The sequence below is a fragment of the Oryx dammah genome, unplaced genomic scaffold, assembly GCF_014754425.2.
Source record: "Oryx dammah isolate SB20612 unplaced genomic scaffold, SCBI_Odam_1.1 HiC_scaffold_6, whole genome shotgun sequence".
Taxonomy (NCBI): domain Eukaryota; kingdom Metazoa; phylum Chordata; class Mammalia; order Artiodactyla; family Bovidae; genus Oryx; species Oryx dammah.
In genome coordinates this window covers 35,426,409-35,443,838 of record NW_024070190.1, presented here as the reverse complement: position 1 = coordinate 35,443,838, position 17,430 = coordinate 35,426,409, and positions in this window count along the sequence as shown.

Genomic DNA, 17,430 nt, shown 5'->3' with positions numbered 1-17,430 from the left:
GATGCTCCTACTTATTTTACAGATGGCTCTAAGAATGGCAGAGCCGGCATTACCAGGCCTGAGGAAGGAAAGACTAGTTACTCCCTGTACCTCAGCTCAGTGGGTGGAGCTGCTGCTGCTGCTGCTGCTACGTCGCTTCAGTCGTGTCCAACTCTGTGCGACCCCATAGACGGCAGCCCACCAGGCTCCCCCTTCCCTGGGATTCTCCAGGCAAGAACACTGGAGTGGGTTGCCATTTCCTTCTCCAATGCATGAAAGTGAAAAGTGAAAGTGAAGTCGCTCAGTCATGTCCGACTCTTCGTGACCCGATGGACTGCAGAACTTCCAGGCGCCTCCGTCCATGGGATTTTCCAGGCAAGAGTACTGGAGTGGGGTGCCATTGCCTTCTCCAATGTGTGGAACTAGTAGCAGTAATTACAGTACTTGTTTCTAAAGATAAGACCCCATACAGAATTGTAAAGTAAAAATTAAAAATAAATAAATAAATTTTAAAAAATTTTAAAAAAAAAAATAAAGATAAGACCCCTATTAATATTGTTAGTGACTCTGCCTATGTTGTTGGAATAACCAAGTCTATTGAGACTGCAAAAATTAAACATGTTAATTCTGAGGAATTATTCCTCCTATTTCTCCAATTTCAAAAAACTGTTCGTTCCCATTTCTTTCCTTTCTTTAATTGCACATATTCGAGCTCACTTCCCCCTCCCAGGGCCTCTCACCTTTGGCAATTCTCAGACTGATCTTTGAAGCCCGCTTACACCAGTAAAGCTTTTAAAGCCTTTTGCTCTCTCTGGTTTATTCGTCACTCTACAGGCATCCCATATAATCCAAGCTATCATTGAACAGGCACATTAAGCTCTTAAAAATCAGCTTTTAAAGCAAAAAAAGGGGGATAGCAAGGAAATCTCCACCTGTACATCTGCATTTGGCTCTCCTAACCTTAAATTTTTTCACAACAGATGACCAAAACTCAACCCCATATGAGAAACACCATTCACATACTCCTTCAGTGCAACACCCACAGGTCTGGTGGAAGGCACTAGAAGGTGGTCCATGGGAAGGACCAACCCCCCTACTAACATGGGGACGAGGATATGGCTGTGTCTCAACAGGTCAAGGCCCTTGCTGGATGCCAAGCAAGTACATCAAGCCATACCATGAACCCCCCATTTGCGCCACAGGAGATGTGGGATCCCACAGTGAGCATGGCGATGGTGACACAAAGTCCAAGGGCTGCGCCTGGCGGACCCCCCCCCCAAGTGAGAACCACAACCGCACACTCGTCAGGCACCTCCTGTGACCTGGGGACAACTGAAGAGCCCAGTCAGAAGAGCGAACAGAAGCTCCTGCACGCTCAGACAGCTAGAACTCCTGAGACCACGCTGCTGGCTACGGTGTCATTGGTCTCCTGTGCGGTAACTGGGGTAGATGCTGATTTGTATTGGACTTATGTTCCAAATCCTCCATTAGCTAGACCCTTAACTTGGAGTGACCCTTCCTCTTCAGTTTGGACAAACAATTCTCACTGGTTCCCTGATCCTAACAGGGCACTTCCAAATTTAACACAAAAAGAGCCCTATACTATTATTCTGGATGACCATGATAGCCCTGCAATCAAAAAGCGAGCGATGTTGCAGCCTGGTGGAGCAGAAGTCAGAACCTGCCCATGACTCGAGGGTGCAGCAAACTGCGCCCTCCTGATTGTCCTAGTAAGCATGCCTAACCGACATTCTTGGGGTGGGACGTGCTCTCTGCTCCACTTCACTGCCTACCCCCGTGTCCATCCCCATGGAAATAAAACAAGGTATTCCTGATCAAGAGCAGAGCCTGTGCTAATCAAACTGCTGCTGCTGCTAAGTCACTTCAGTCGTGTCCGACTCTGTGCGACCCCATAGACGGCAGCCCACCAGGCTCCCCCGTCCCTGGGATTCTCCAGGCGAGAACACTGGAGTGGGTTGCCATTTCCTTCTCCAGTGCAGGAAAGTGAAAAGTGAAAGTGAAGTCCCTCAGTCCTGTCCAACTCTTGGACTGCAGCCTACCAGGCTCATGGACTGCAGTTTACCAGGCTCCTCCGCCCATGGGATTTTCCAGGCAAGAGTACTGGAGTGGGGTGCCATTGCCTTCTCCAAAACTTCCCTGTATAGCTAGTCCCTAATGATGTCATGTGACTTCTGCCAATAAAAGTGCGGGCTGAAAGGAGCCTTTTTGTCTTTCTGCCATGGAGAGCAGGAGGGCCCTCTGACTCCCCACTTGCCAAATTATATGTGTCTGTCTTTTTATTATGCATTCACCCCTGTTTCAGGTCTTTCTCACCCGCTGTGCTGGACAGGGCAGATGTACAGAAAGCTTTTGACAAAAGTCAACAGCCATTTGTGATAAAACCTGAAAGTGGGTATAGAGGAAACATACTTCAGCATAAAACCATGTTCATAAATACGCAGCTAACATCAGACTCAGCCGTGAAAAGATGAAACATTTCTTCTAAGATCAGAAACAAGAATGTCCACCCTTGCCACTATTATTCAATATAGTTTTGAAAGTCCTAGTGACAGCAAGCAAAGAGAAAGCAATAAAAAGAAATCTACATTGGAAATTAAACTGTCACTGTCTCCAAGTGAAATACTACACACAAAAAATCCCAAATGTGCCACTACACAACTACTGGAGCTCAATGAATTTGGTAAGGTTGCAGGATGCAAAATTAATATGCAGAAATCTGTTGCATGTCTGTACACTAACAAGCTATCAGAGAAAAATTAAGGAAACAATCCTATTTACAATCACATCAAAAAAAAAAAAGAGAGAGAAATAACTAGGAATAAGCTCACCTAAGGTGGTTCAACATCTGTACTGAGAAAACTATAAAGACACTGGTGAAAGAAATTAAAAACACAACTATATGCAAAGATAGACCATGTTCCTGGATTGGAATATTCGGTATTGTTAAGCTGACCATACTACCCAATGTCACCTGAGATCCAGTGAAATCCCTATGAAATATCAGTGGCAATTTTCACTGACCAGAACAAATAATTTTGAGGTTTTTATGGAAACACAAGAGAACTTGAGGATCCACAACAACTTTAAATCTGGAGATATTCCATTTCCTTGACTTCAGACAGTACTACAAAGCTGATCGAAACATGTAATACTGGCCAAAAAAGGACACACAGACCAATGGAACAGGACAGATTCCAGACAGAAACCCATGTTTTCAACAAAGGAAACAAGACTATATAATGAGAAAAGACCATCTCTTCAATAACTGGAGGGAAAACTGGACAGACATGTAAAAGAATGAAATTAAAAAATTCTATAACAACATGTACAAAAATAAAATGGATTAAAGACCTAATCTTAGGTTTAGAAACCACAAAATTCCTAAATGAAAACATAGGCAGAACATTTGATATAAATCATAGCAATATTTTTTGTATCTACTAGGAGAAACAAACGCAAAAGGTAAACATAAATGGACCTAATTAAACACAAAAACTTTTGCACAGCAGAGGGTAACATGACAAAATGATGTAAACACATGCTGAAAGGGAGAAAATATTTGCTAATAATATGACAAATAAGGGTTTAATATCCAAAGTACATAAAACAGCTCATACAATTCAGTATCAAATGAACAACCTGATTAAAAAATCGACAGAGGACCTGTTGTTCAGTAGCTCAGCCATGTCTGATTCTTTGCAATCCCATGAACTGCAGCATCCTGCATGCCAGGCTTCCCTGTCCTTCACTGTCTCCCTGAGTTTGTTCAAACGTATATCTGTTGAGTCAGTGACGCCATCGAGCCAATTCATTCTCTGCCGTGCCCCTTCTCTTTCCCTCAATGTTTCCCAGCATCAGGGTCTTTTCAAATAAGTGAACTCTTGGCATAAAGTGGCCAAAGTATTGGAGTTTCAGCTTCATCATCAGTCTTTCCAATGAATATTTAGGGTTGATTTCCTTCAGGATTGATTGATCTCCTTGCTGTCCAAGGTATCTCAAGAGTCTTCTCCAGCACCATAGTTGGAAAGCATCAGTTCTTCAGCACTCAGCTTTCTTTATGGTGCAATTCTCACATCTGCATGTGACCACTGGAAAAAGCATAGATTTGACTATTTGGACCCTTGTCAGCAAAGTGATGTGTCTGCTTTTAAATAACACTGTCTAGATTTGTCATAGCTTTTATTCCAAAGAGCAGTGTCTTTTTAAATTAATGTATTTATTTTAATTGGAGGCTAATTACTTTCCAATATTGTGGTAGTTTTTGCTGTACATTGACATGAATCAGCCACGGGTGTACATATGTCCCCCTGTCCTGAGCCCCGCTTCCACCTCCCTCCCCACCCCTTCCTTCTGGGTTCCCAGTGTACCAGCTTTGAGAGCCCTGTCTCCTGCATCGAACTTGGACTGGTCATCTGTTTCACATATGGTAATATATATGTTTCAGTGCTATTCTTTCAAATCATCCCACCCTCGCCTTCTCCCACAGAGTCCAAAAGTCTGTTCTTTATATCTGTGTCTCTTTTGCTGTCTTGCATATAGGGTCATCATTACCATCTTTCTAAATCCCATATGTATGCATTAATATACTGTGTTGGTGTTTTTCTTTCTGACTTGCTTCACTCTGTATAATAGGCTCTAGTTTCATCCACCTCTTTAGAACTGACTCAAATGGGTTTGTTTTAATAGCTGAGTAATATTCCGTTGTGTGTATTACCACAACTTTCTTAGCCATCAGCCAATGGACATCTAGGTTGCTTGCATGTCCTAGCTATTGTAAGCAGTGCTGCAATGAATGTTGGGGTACACATGTCTCTTTCAATTCTGGTTTCTTCAGTGTGTATGCCCAGCACTGGGATTGCTGGGTCATATGGCGGTTCTTTTTCCAGTTTTTTAAGGAATCTCCACCCTGTTCTCCATAGTGGCTGTACTAGTTTACATTCCCACCAACAGTGTAAGAGGGTTCCCTTTTCTCCTCACCCTCTCCAGAATTTATTGTTTGTAGACTTTTGGATTGCAGCCATTCTGAACAGCATGAGATGAAACTTCATTGTGGTCTTGATTTGCATTTCTCTAATAATGAGTGATGTTGAGCATCTTTTCATGTGTTTGTTAGCCATCTGTATGTCTTCTTTGGAGAAATGTCTCTTCTTTGGCCCATTTTTTGATTGGGTCTTTTATTTTTCTGGTATTGAGCTGCATGAGCCACTTGTATATTTTAAAGATTGATTCTTTGTCAGTTGCTTCATTTGCTGTTATTTTCTCCCTTTCTGAAGGCTTTCTTTTCACCTTGCTTATAGTTTCCTTCATTGTGCAAAAACTTTTAAATTTAATTAGGTCCCATTTGTTTATTTCCATTACTCTGGGAGGTGGGTCATAGAGGATCTTGTTGAGATTTATGCCTATGTTTTCTTCTAGGAGTATTATAGTTTCTGGTCTTATATTTAGATCTTTAATCTATTTTAAGTTTATTTTTGTGTACAGTGTTAGAAAGTGTTCTAGTTTCACTCTTTTACAGGTGGCTAACCAGTTTTCCCAGCACCACTTATTAAAGAGATTGTCTTTTCTCCATTGTTTATTTTTGCCTCCTTTGTCAAAGATAAGGTGTCCATAGGTGTATGTGTTCATCTCTGGACTTTCTAGTTTGTTCCATTGATCTATGTTTCTTTCTTTGAGCCAGTACCATACTGTCTTAATGACTGTAGCTTTGTAGTATAGTCTGAAGTCAGGCAGGTTGATTCCTCCAGTTCCATTCTTCTTTCTCAAGATGAGGAAGTGTCTTAATTCCATGGCTGTAGTCACTATCTGCAGCGATTTTGGAGCCCAAGAAAATAAAGTCTGTCACTGTTTCCATTTTTCCCCATCTATTTGGCATTGGCACCTGAATTCACAAGGCCTGAGGTTTTGTTAATGACAGCAACACAGAGGAAATGTCCTGTGGCCGGCATAGGAGAAATTAATTCCAAAAACAGTGAAAGTTCAGGAAGTCAATGGCCAAAGGTAAATTGTCCTTACAATTTAAGGAAAAAAAAGAATAATCAGATTCAAATCTCCCTGACCAAACATGATGCTCAGCATCCCTCATCGCTGCATGAAATGCCAATCAAAAGACAATGGGAAATCAAGTGGCAAAATTCACAAAAGCCAATGGCGCAAGTCTGTAGACAATAAAAGCAGGAGAGAGTCTAGAGGAACAAGAATCCCCCTAGGCTGTTGGTGGGAATAGACATTGGCAGCAGCCAGTAAAATGGACAGTCTCTGAATGCCTGGAAAAAATATCAACTCTGGCTAAGCCTAAAGTCTGACATCCCCACACCTTAGCCTCGTATCCTGAGAACACCATTGATTAAAAGGTGCATTCAGTTCAGTTCAGTGCCCAAGGATCTGATGCTCACCACTCTGCTCAGGCTCTCTAAGGTAAAAGCCCTCCCCCAATCACAGAGACACCCCAGAGATTACAATACCTGAATCACGTGACGGTGTGCCGACAACGATCGCAGCATGGCAAATCGACGCTGCTGCAATGGTGTAGTGGCATTAAAAGAAAAAAAGGAAAGATAGCAGTGCCTACTGTATTATGTCTGACCTCCCCGACTTGGGATGCTGTCCCATCCCTGGCTATTGAGAAGGCCTGGACCCCACTGCTGAACAGGGGTGAGCCTTCGCTGAACACTTTTTATAGGTCTAATGTGTGTTATGTCTGGCTGAGACAACAGTTCTACATGGCATCAAGGTCCCAAGGAATTTCAAAGGAAAATTCAGCTAGCCTCAACCTCTCCTGGTGCTGGGGATCCCAGTCTCCTCCCAAGAGTGCAGCTTCCTAGCACCTAAACACCCTCAGCAGTGGCTGTGGACCCTGAAGGGATTAGTCTGCACTGGATGTTTGTGAGATGCTTTCAGTTCAGTTCAGTCGCTCAGTCGTGTCTGACTCTTTGTGACCCCATGGACTGCAACACACTAGGCTTCCCTGTCCATCACCATCTCCTGGAGCTTGCTCAGACTCATGTCCATCGAGTCGGTGATGCCATCCAACCATCTCATCCTCTGTCATCCCCTTCTCCTCCCTTCAATCTTTCCCAGCATCAGGGTCTTTTCCAGTGAGTCAGTTCTTCACATCAGGTGGCCAAGGAACTGGAGCTTCAGCTGCAGCAGCAGTCCTTCCAGTGAATATTCAGGACTGATTCCTTTAGGATGGACTGGTTGGATCTCCTTGCAGTCCAAGGGACTCTCAAGAGTCTCCTCCAACACCACAGTTCAAAAGCATCAATTCTTCACCACTCAGCTTTCTTTATGGTCCAACGCTCACATCCATACATGACTACTGGAAAAACCATAGCTTTGACTAAATGGACCTTTGTTGGCAAAGTAATGTCTCTGCTTTTTAATATGTTGTCTAGGTTGGTCATAGATATTCTTCCAAGGAACAAGTATCTTTTAATTTCATGGCTGCAGTCACCATCTGCAGTGATTTTGGAGCCCAAGAAAATAAAATCTGTCACTGTTTCCATTGTTTCCCCACCTATTTGCCATGAAGTGATGGGACTAGATGCCATAATCTTCGCTTTTTGAATGTTGAGTTTTTTTTTTGTTTTTTTTTTTTGTAGGTGAGAGTAACAACCTTTATTGGAGGCGAGGTGAATGTTGAGTTTTAAGCCCACTTTTTCACTCTCTTCTTTCACCTTCATCAAGAGGCTCCTCAGTTCCTCTTCACTTTCTGCCATAAGGGTGGTGTCATCTGTATATCTGAGGTTATTGATATTTCTCCTGGCTATCTTGATTCCAGCTTGTGCTTCATCCAGCCCAGCTTTAAGGGGGGAAAAGTAGTGAGACGCAAGCCCTTTCCTGTTTGCTCCGGCAAATTCCACTCTGTTTCACAGGCCAGGAAGCCACCTTGCCCCAAAACTCTGATTGCCCCCCCGCCCCGGGATCCAAAGGTGGGTATGGAAAAGTGCTGCCATCTTGTGGAGGTTTTCTGTAACTACAACCTGGTCACTCTAGCTCACAGGCACCTCAGTTCACAAGGCCTGGGATTCCATTAATGACAGCTGCCCTCAGGAAATATGCTGTGGCTAGCACCGGAGAAATAAATTATAAACACAGCCGACTTTTAGGAAGCCAACTACCAAAGGTAAACTGTCCTGACACCGTTTAAGACAATGAAAAGGAAAAAGAAATGAAAAAACACACCCAAACCTCCACCATAAAACTAGATTCTCACCATCCCTAATTGTTCTTGGAATGCCAGTCAAAAGGACAATGGGAAATCAATTCAAAACACTCACAATGGCCAATGTCAGAAGTCTCCAGGCAATATACGCAGGAAAGAGTCTGGAGGCAAAAGAATCCCCCTAAACTATTGGTGGGAATATACTTTGGCAGCAGCCAGTATAATGGACAGTCTCCAAATGCCTAAAAAACATCTATCAAGAGGGGCTAAATCTAGAATCCAACATTCCCACAGCTGAGTCTATATTCTGAGAAAATTAGCAATTAAAAGGTACATGAACCCCAACAGGCACTGTAGCACTAACTCACAATAGCTTTGACAAAGAACCCGCATAAACTCCACCGACAGATTAAAGCTGAAACAAGATGTGGTACATATACACGTTGGAGAGTTACACAGCCATGAAAAATCAAAACTGAAATTAGGAAATGATGTCACTGGTAGCCACAGGGATGGGCCTTAGAGAATCATACACTAAGGGAAATCAGTCAGACAGAGGAAGGCAATAGCATATTAGGTCCTTTCTAGGAAATACTGGGGGAAAAAAAAAAAAAGATGCAAAAGAATGAATTTGCAACTCAACAAGAGACTTTGAGAATTCAAAGTCAAACAAAGGGATCCATAGTGAAGGGCAGGGAATAAATTAGGAGGTCAGGACTGAATAGATCATCAACAAGGATTACCCACTTGGGTCCTTCCTGAGAGCCTGCCTGTCTCCCTGCCTGCCAGTCTTCCACATGTACACAGACATCTTTCTCTCAGAGATCGTGCACAAGGATTATCTCCTTCCTTCCTAACTTCCTCATATACACAGAAAATTGGATCTGAGATTAGACAGTCCACAAGGGCCTGATGCTCAGCACTAGGCTACACCTTCTATGGGAAAAAATTTTTTTAAAGCATAGAGATACTTCATACATATGTAACACATGAGTTGGGTGGTTGTACACTGGTCTGCAAGGAGATGCAACCAGTTCATCCTAAAGGAAATTAGTCTTGACTATTCATTGGACGGACTGATGCTGCAGTTGAAGCCCCAATACTTTGGCCATCTGATGCAAAAAACTGACTCATTTGAAAAGACCCTGATGCTGGGAAAGATTGAAGGCAGGAGGAGAAGGGGATGACAGAGGATGAGATGTTGGATGGCATCACCAATTCAATGGACATGAGTTTGAGTAAACTCCGGGAGTTGGTGATGGACAGGGAAGCCTGGTGTGCTGCAGTCCATGGGGTCGCAAAGAGTCGGACACAACTGAGCGACTGAACTGAACTGAACACTGAGGACAAGAACAACAGTACTCCAACACAGCATTGGCATGATGTTAAACGAAAGAAAAGAAAAGCAATGCCTACGTGATTCCCTCCAGTCTCCCTGACTGGAGCTACTATCCCATCCCTAGAGCTTGAACAGGCTTGGTTTCCACTGCTGGACTGGGGTGGGATGGAGACAGCCTGATAGGGTGCCCTTCATTGAGCCCTTTTTAAACCTCTACTGTCTGCTTGGCTCTGGCTGGGATCAGAGTTCAGAGTTGGATCAAGTCCTCGAGGATCTTGGAGGCAATAGTCACCTAGCTTCCATTTTTTCCTGGTGCTGGTGTTCCCAGCTCAAGTCTCCTTACTCACAGTGTAGCCTCCTAGGCACCTTAGCCCCCTCAGCTGGGTGCTGTGGCCCCCACTGGGATCCATCTAGGGGTTAAGGCTGCGAAGTTTCAGAGAGAAGTACTGGGACACACGCCCTTTTGTGTTTGTGCAGGCACATTGCACTCTACTTCATAGCCCAGGAAGTCAACTTTCCCTAAGGCTCTGTTTGCCGCCGCAGGAACCAAAAGTGTGCTTGGGAAAGTGCTGCCGCCTTGTGGACCTTTTCTGTAACTGCAACTTGGCCACTGGCGCTTACTGGCACCTCTATCTTAGAAGGTCTGGTGGTGCTGGTTTAGCCGCTAAGTCGTATCCGGCTCTTCGACCGCATGGACTGTAGCCTGCCAGGCTCCTCTGTCCATGGGATTCTCCAGGCAAGAATACTGGAGTGGGTTGTCATTTCCTTCTCCAAGGGATCTTCCCAACCCAGGAATCGAACCCTAGTCTCCTGCATTGCAGGCAGATTCTTTACCGACTGAACTATGAGAGAAGCCCTGGGGCATTGTTAACGACAGCTGCCCTCAGGAAATGTCCTGGGGCAGGGATTTACAAACACTGAAAGTGAAAGTGAAGTCACTCAGTCGTGTCCGACTCTTTGTGACCCCATGGACTGTAGCCTACCAGGCTCCTTCCTCCATGGGATTCTCCAGGCAAGAGTACTGGAGTGGGTTGCCATTTCTTTCTCCAGGCGATCTTCCCCACCCAGGGATCGAATCCGGGTCTCCTGCATTCCAGGCAGACGCTTTAACCTCTGAGCCACCAGGGAAGCAAACACTACGGATTATCTAAAAGCCACTTGCCACTGGTAAATTTTTCTCACACTCTTTAAAAAGAAATTTAAATAAAATACCACACTGCCTCTCGGGACAAGATGCTCAGAATTTCTAATTACTGCAGGAATGCCAAACAAAATGACAACTAGAAATCAAATCCCACCATTCACAATGGGCATCCTCACAAGTTCACAAACAATAAAGGCAGGAGAGAGCCTGGAGGAAAGGGAACACCCCACACTGCCACTGGGAATGTACACTGGCAATATCCTCTATAAGGGATAGTCTCCACACGCCAGAAAAAAAGTATCAAGAGAGCTAAACCTAGAATCTGAACTCAGATTTTCATAAAGAAAGTATAGAAAACAAGATTCTCACATATGGAAATACACACCCATATTTCAAATAGAAAAATACAAAAATGTGATTTTCTTATATGGAAATATACACCCAAATTTTCATACAGGAAACAGAAAATTCGATTTTCTTTTATGGAAATATGCACCCACATTTCCATATATAACATATAGAAAATTTTATTTTCATATATGGAGATAGGTACCCGTGTGTTCTTACATGATATGTAGAAAATTCTATTTTCATATATGGAAATGCCCACCCACATTTCATATATGAAATATAGAAAAGATTGAAAGAATGCCAGTTTCAGCAACGTAATCCTGGAGGTTATCAAAGTGAAGTAAGTCGGAAACACAAAGACAAATACCGTATGATGTCACCTATACGTGGAAAGTAAAATATGGCACAAATGACTTTATCTATGAAAGAGAAACAGATTCCCAGATATAGAGAACTAACAGGGAAAGCAGAAAGGGGAGAGGCAAGATCAGGGTAGGGGATTAAGAGATACAAACCATGTAGAAAATATTTTCTATATAGAAAATAAATAAGCTACAAGGATATAGTATACAGCAGAGGGAAATATGCCCATTTTTTTGTAATAACTTCCAATGGACTAGGGTTCCTAAAAACATTGAATCACTAGGTTGTACGCTCAAGGCAAATACAGTAATGTAAATTAACTGTACTTCATTTTTAAAAAAAAAAAAAAAACAGTTGATGGCTAGCTACAAACAGAAAAAACAATCAATAGGAAAAAATAAGCAAAATAAAAATGGGAAATATTTTAAAATAGAAGATTTAATCTAGAAACTAATCATTACGTGATTTTTAAAAATCACATGAAGTAGATTTACTCGTTATTTTTGCTTCACAAAGAACTAATTAGTCAAATCAAGCCAATTAGTCTAACTACAGGATATACGTTTTTTAGCTTGCTTTTGTCTATGTTCTCTGAAAAAACACTTAACGATATTTTTGATACTGACATTTTGATTTCAGTTCAGAGTGCCCTAATGAAGAAGTCACTTAGAAGTCTTCTTTCAAATGCAAGACTTTAATGCCCATTAAGATGAAAGTGAAAGTGGAGAGAGAAAAAGTTGGCTTAAAGTTCAACATTCAGAAAACGAAGATCATGGCATCTGGTCCCATCACTTCATGGGAAATAGATGGGGAAACAGTGGAAACAGTGTCAGACTTTATTGTGGGAGGCTCCAAAATCACTGCAGATGGTGACTGCAGCCATGAAATTAAAAGACACTTACTCCTTGGAAGGAAAGTTATGACCAACCTAGATAGCATATTCAAAAGCAGAGACATTACTTTGCCAACAAAGGTCCATCTAGTCAAGGCTATGGTTTTTCCAGTGGTCATGTATGGATGTGAGAGTTGGACTGTGAAGAAAGCTGAGCACCGAAGAATTGATGCTTTTGAACTGTGGTGTTGGAGAAGACTCTTGAGAGTCCCTTGGACTGCAAGGAGATCCAACCAGTCCATTCTGAAGGAGATCAGCCCTGGGATTTCTTTGGAGGGAATGATGCTAAAGCTGAAACTCCAGTACTTTGGCCACCTCATGCGAAGAGTTGACTCATTGGAAAAGACTCTGATGCTGGGAGGGATTGGGGGCAGGAGGAGAAGGGGACGACTGAGGATGAGATGGCTGGATGGCATCACTGACTCGATGGACGTGAGTCTGAGTGAACTCCGGGAGTTGGTGATGGACAGGGAGGCCTGGCGTGCTGCGATTCATGGGGTCGCAAAGAGTCGGACACGACTGAGCGACTGAACTGAACTGAAGATGTTAAGAGAGTATAATGGCGGTGATTTTCATTATGGTCCCTGGACTGGTATGTGCAAATCTACTAAATTAGAACTGTGGTGACCCAAGGACAAAAGAGCAGATGAAACCAAGGAGGATCTTGGAACGCAGGAACGGAAAAACCAGACCCTTATTGTCCTTCCCTCCCCCATGTTATAACTATTAATGGATTTCAGGTCTTCCTGAGCAGTATAACCTGTCTCCCCTCCTACCCCATAAGGAGAAGGTATTTGCCTTACTCTTCCCCCTACCCAGTATACGTGCCTCATCCAATCAGCAAATGACCCGCAAGACCCCTGTCCCACTCCTTGTACCCTGGCTATAAAACTGGACTAAGGACCCCTGTTCAGTGGCGGTTCTCCCTTGAGCTGCCCTGCTGTTCTGACAGCGTCTCCCACTCATTGCCCTCATTCTGTCTCATGTCTGGAAATTCTTTTCCAGCCCACACCGGGACCACGACAAGAACCTCTGGTCCCTACAGCCTGACAGTGTGAGTTAATAAGCTGTCGACTAAAAAATATAGTCACAATCTGAAAGTACAGAGTTATTTTATTTGGTTGGAATATTTAGGACTCTGAGCGTGAGAGACAGCATCTTAGAAGCTCTGAGAAAACTGCTCCAAGGAGGCGGGGGAAGTCAGGCTATATACAAGTTTGCAACAAAGGGAGCAGGCAGTCTGAACAGCGAAGATCAGGTATTAAGCTAAGGAATTTAGCATTCTGTGCACGGGAAGATGCGACCCTCGTTCCTTTCATATGCACCTTGGCTATTCTGTCTCGTTCATCTTGCTTCTTGCCTTCCCCCAGCTCCTCAGCAAAATGGTGTTGGAATCCAACATACACTGTGGGATCACAGTTTAGGGGGCTCGCATTCACATTTGGAGGCCAGAAGTCACTGACGGCTGGGATATTTCTTGCTTATTAATATGGCAGGAGATATTTTCATTTCACAAAGCCGTCCAGGTGATTCTGAAGCACACTCAAGTTTGAGAGCTAGTGCCCTAAATCACCCTAATCACCCTATCACCCTAATCAGGTGAAACTCATGATTTACCAATAGAAAGTTGTAAGAATAGTGTCACTATAAGTTATAGTAAAATGTGGATTCTCTTCTTTAAAGAACAATAGCAAAGGAGTTCACTCTGCAAATGTATGTACCCATATTTTCATATATGAATTATAGGAAATTCTACTTTCATATATGAAATATGCCCCAATATTTTCATACATGATATATAAGAAATTCTACTTTCATGTATGAAATGTGCCCCATATTTTCATATATGAAAAATAGAAAATTCTATTACCATATATGGAAATCTGCCCCCATATTTTCATATATGAAATACAAAAAAGTCCATATTTCATATATGAAATATGCACCTATATTATCATACATGAAATATAGAAAATTCTATTTTCATATATGAAGTATGTACCTAACTTGGGTCTCTGTTCCATCCCTGGAACCTGGGTAGTCATGGTTTTAATGGCTGGACTGTGATGGGGTTGAAACGACCAGACAGAGTGCCCTTAATGAAGTGACCTGTTACCTCTACTGTCTGGTTTAATCTGGCTGGGACCACAGTTCCTAGTGCACCCAGAGGATGGTATCCTGACCCTCTGGCTTTGAGGACCTCGGAAAAGTCACGAAGCCTCCAGGTCTCCTGGTGTTAGGGTCCCCAGCTCAAGCCTAGAGTAGTGCAGCCTCCTTGCTGAGAGGGCAGTCTCCTAGACACCTTAGGCATCCTCAGCTGGGTGCTGCGGACCTGGTTGGGATTAGTCTGGGGTTGGAGCTGTGAAGCTTTAGGGGAAGAAGCAGTGAGACACAAGCCCCTTTACGTGTTGCTCAAGCACATTCCACTTGAATTCACAGCGGGGGAGGCCCACTTTCCCTGATGCTCTGGTTGCCCCAGGAACCAGGGTTGGGCAAGAAAAAGTGTTGTCACCTTGTGGACATTTTCTGTAACTACAACTTGACCACGAAGGGCTTACCAGCGCCTCTAATTCCCAAGGCCTGAAGTTCTGTTAATGACAGCTGTCCTCAGGAAAGGGCATTGCAGAAACAAATTTCAAACACAACCAACATTCAAGTCGGTTTCAAGTATATTTCAACATATATACAGAAATCTGTAACTGTAATAGATAATCCAAAAGGATTACCTCCTACCTTCCTTCCTTCCATATATACACAGAAATCTGTATCTCTAATAGGTGCTCAAGAAGGACTTGATGTTCAGAACATGGAATTTGCTCAACCTTCTGCAATAAACTCTATGGCAAAAGAAAGCAAAAAGGAACAGATATGCTGTATGTAAGTGTCAAAACTGAATCAGGCAATTGTACACTATTGGCAAACACAAAACTGCAAATCGACTATATTCCATTATAGCACTGGCATGAGATTAAAGACAAGGAAAAAAAGCAATGCCTAGTTTATTTCCTGAAGCCTTCCCAATTAGGCTGCTATTCCATTTCGGGAGCCTAAGCAGGCATGTGCCTCATGTCTGGACTGGGGTGGGGTCAAGACAACCAAAATTTTAAAAGTGGGTAACCCTGCAATTTCTGCCCCACTACATACAACGGCCAACAGGTAATCAAGCTAATTGTAGAAGCACAGATGAATGTTAATCAATGACAGGGGATGTATACACCATGCGATATTTCTCAACCATAAACCAGTAGGAAATAATGCCAAGTCTGGCCACAGGAAAGAAAGTAGATGATCATTCTGAGTGAAGTAAGAGAGACAGGGAGATTCAGGTATCATATGATATCACTCCTAGGTGTAACCTAAAGATGGATAAAAATGAACTTCTCGCCTGGAGACACAGCCTCACAGACTTAGAAAATAAGCTTTCAGTCACTAAGATATAAAGATGTGTGGTGTGAAGAAATGAGCTGCTTCAGAGTAATATATACACACAACTATTTATAAAATAAATAAATGACCAGGACCCTCTGTATGACACAGGGAAACTTACTCCATACTCTGTAATAACCTACATGGAAAACAACAACGACAAATATATATATACACACACATCCATGTATTAAGAAAAGTAAAACAAGTTGTGGTAGAAGGAACGAGAAAAAAAACCCACAAGATTGTAATTCACTGATATGCGTGCTAAGCTGCTTAATCATGTCCGACTGTTTGTGATCCTATGGACTGTAGCCCTCCAGCCTCCTCTGTCCGTGGAATTCTCCAGGCAAGAATATTGGAGTGGGATTCTCTTCTCTACGGTATCTTCCTCACCCAGGGATGGAACCCACATCTCTCTGCATCTCCTGCATTGGCAGACGGATTCTTTACCACTAGTGCCACCTGACTTCAGTACAAATGATGGGATTAAAAACAGAAATGACAAAAGAGAAATGCTGACTCTACATCCCTCGGGAAATAGTGACCTAGGCTGGCGTCACATACCTGGAGCCTGATTGGGTCCCAAGTCTGGAGAGTCCTGGGGCTGAGGGAACTGGGAGCATGGAGCAGGCAGAGTGCCTCCAAAATGCACCTGGAGTACCTGTTGCCCTCCGCAGAGTGCCGAACCTCCAAATACAGGTGGAATAAATTAAGAAATTGGAATTAACATATGTGCATTAATATATATCAAAGAGATGATCAAAAAGTACCTACTGAATAGCATAGGGAAGTTTATTAGTGTTATCACCTGTATGCAAAAAAGAACCCAAAAGGGAATAGATAAGCATCTATGTATTAATATAACTGAATGGGTTCCTGTAAACCTAAAACAAACACATCAGAAATCAACTATATTCCAATAGAAAATAAGGAAATTGCAGGGGGAAAAAAGGCAGTGTGGCATGAAGAAGTGCTGCCGCCTTGTGGCAGTTTCTGTAACAACACCATGAAAAGCTGAGCTGCTGGGTATTTCATATTCAGGAGGATCCAGTTTTTTGTACTCGTTCAGTGTCTAAGTCCTGACTTTTTGTGACCCCATGGAGTGCAGCACGCCAGGCATCCCTGTCCTTCACTATCTCCCAGACTTTGCTCAAATTCACGTCCGTTGAGTGGGTGATGCCAGCCTACCACTGCCTCCTCTTCTGCCCACTTCCCCTCCCGCCTTCAGTCTTTCCCAGAATCAGGGTCTTTTGCAATTAGTCAGTTCTTCACATCAGGTGGCCAAATTATTGGTGCTTCAGCTTCAGCATCAGTCCTTCCAATGACTATTCAGGACTGATTCCACAAGGAATTTGGCTCCGACACATACGAACCACTTCAGTTCAGTTCATTTCAGTCGCTCAGTCATGTCCGACTCTTTGCGACCCCATAGACTGCAGCACGCCAGGCTTCCTTGTCCATCACCAACTCCCGGAGTACACTCAGACTCAGGTCCATCGAGTCCATGATGCCATCCAACCATCTCATCCTCGGTCGTCCCCTTCTCCTCCTGCCTTCAATCTTTCCCAGCATCAGAGTCTTTTCCAATGAGTCAACTCTTCACATGAGGTGGCCAAAGTACTGGAGTTTCAGCTTCAGCATCGTGGAATTTAGAAAGATGGTAATGATAACCCTGTATGTGAGACAGCAAAAGAGACACAGATGTATAGAACAGTCTTTTGGACTCTGTGGGAGAGGGCAAGGGTGGG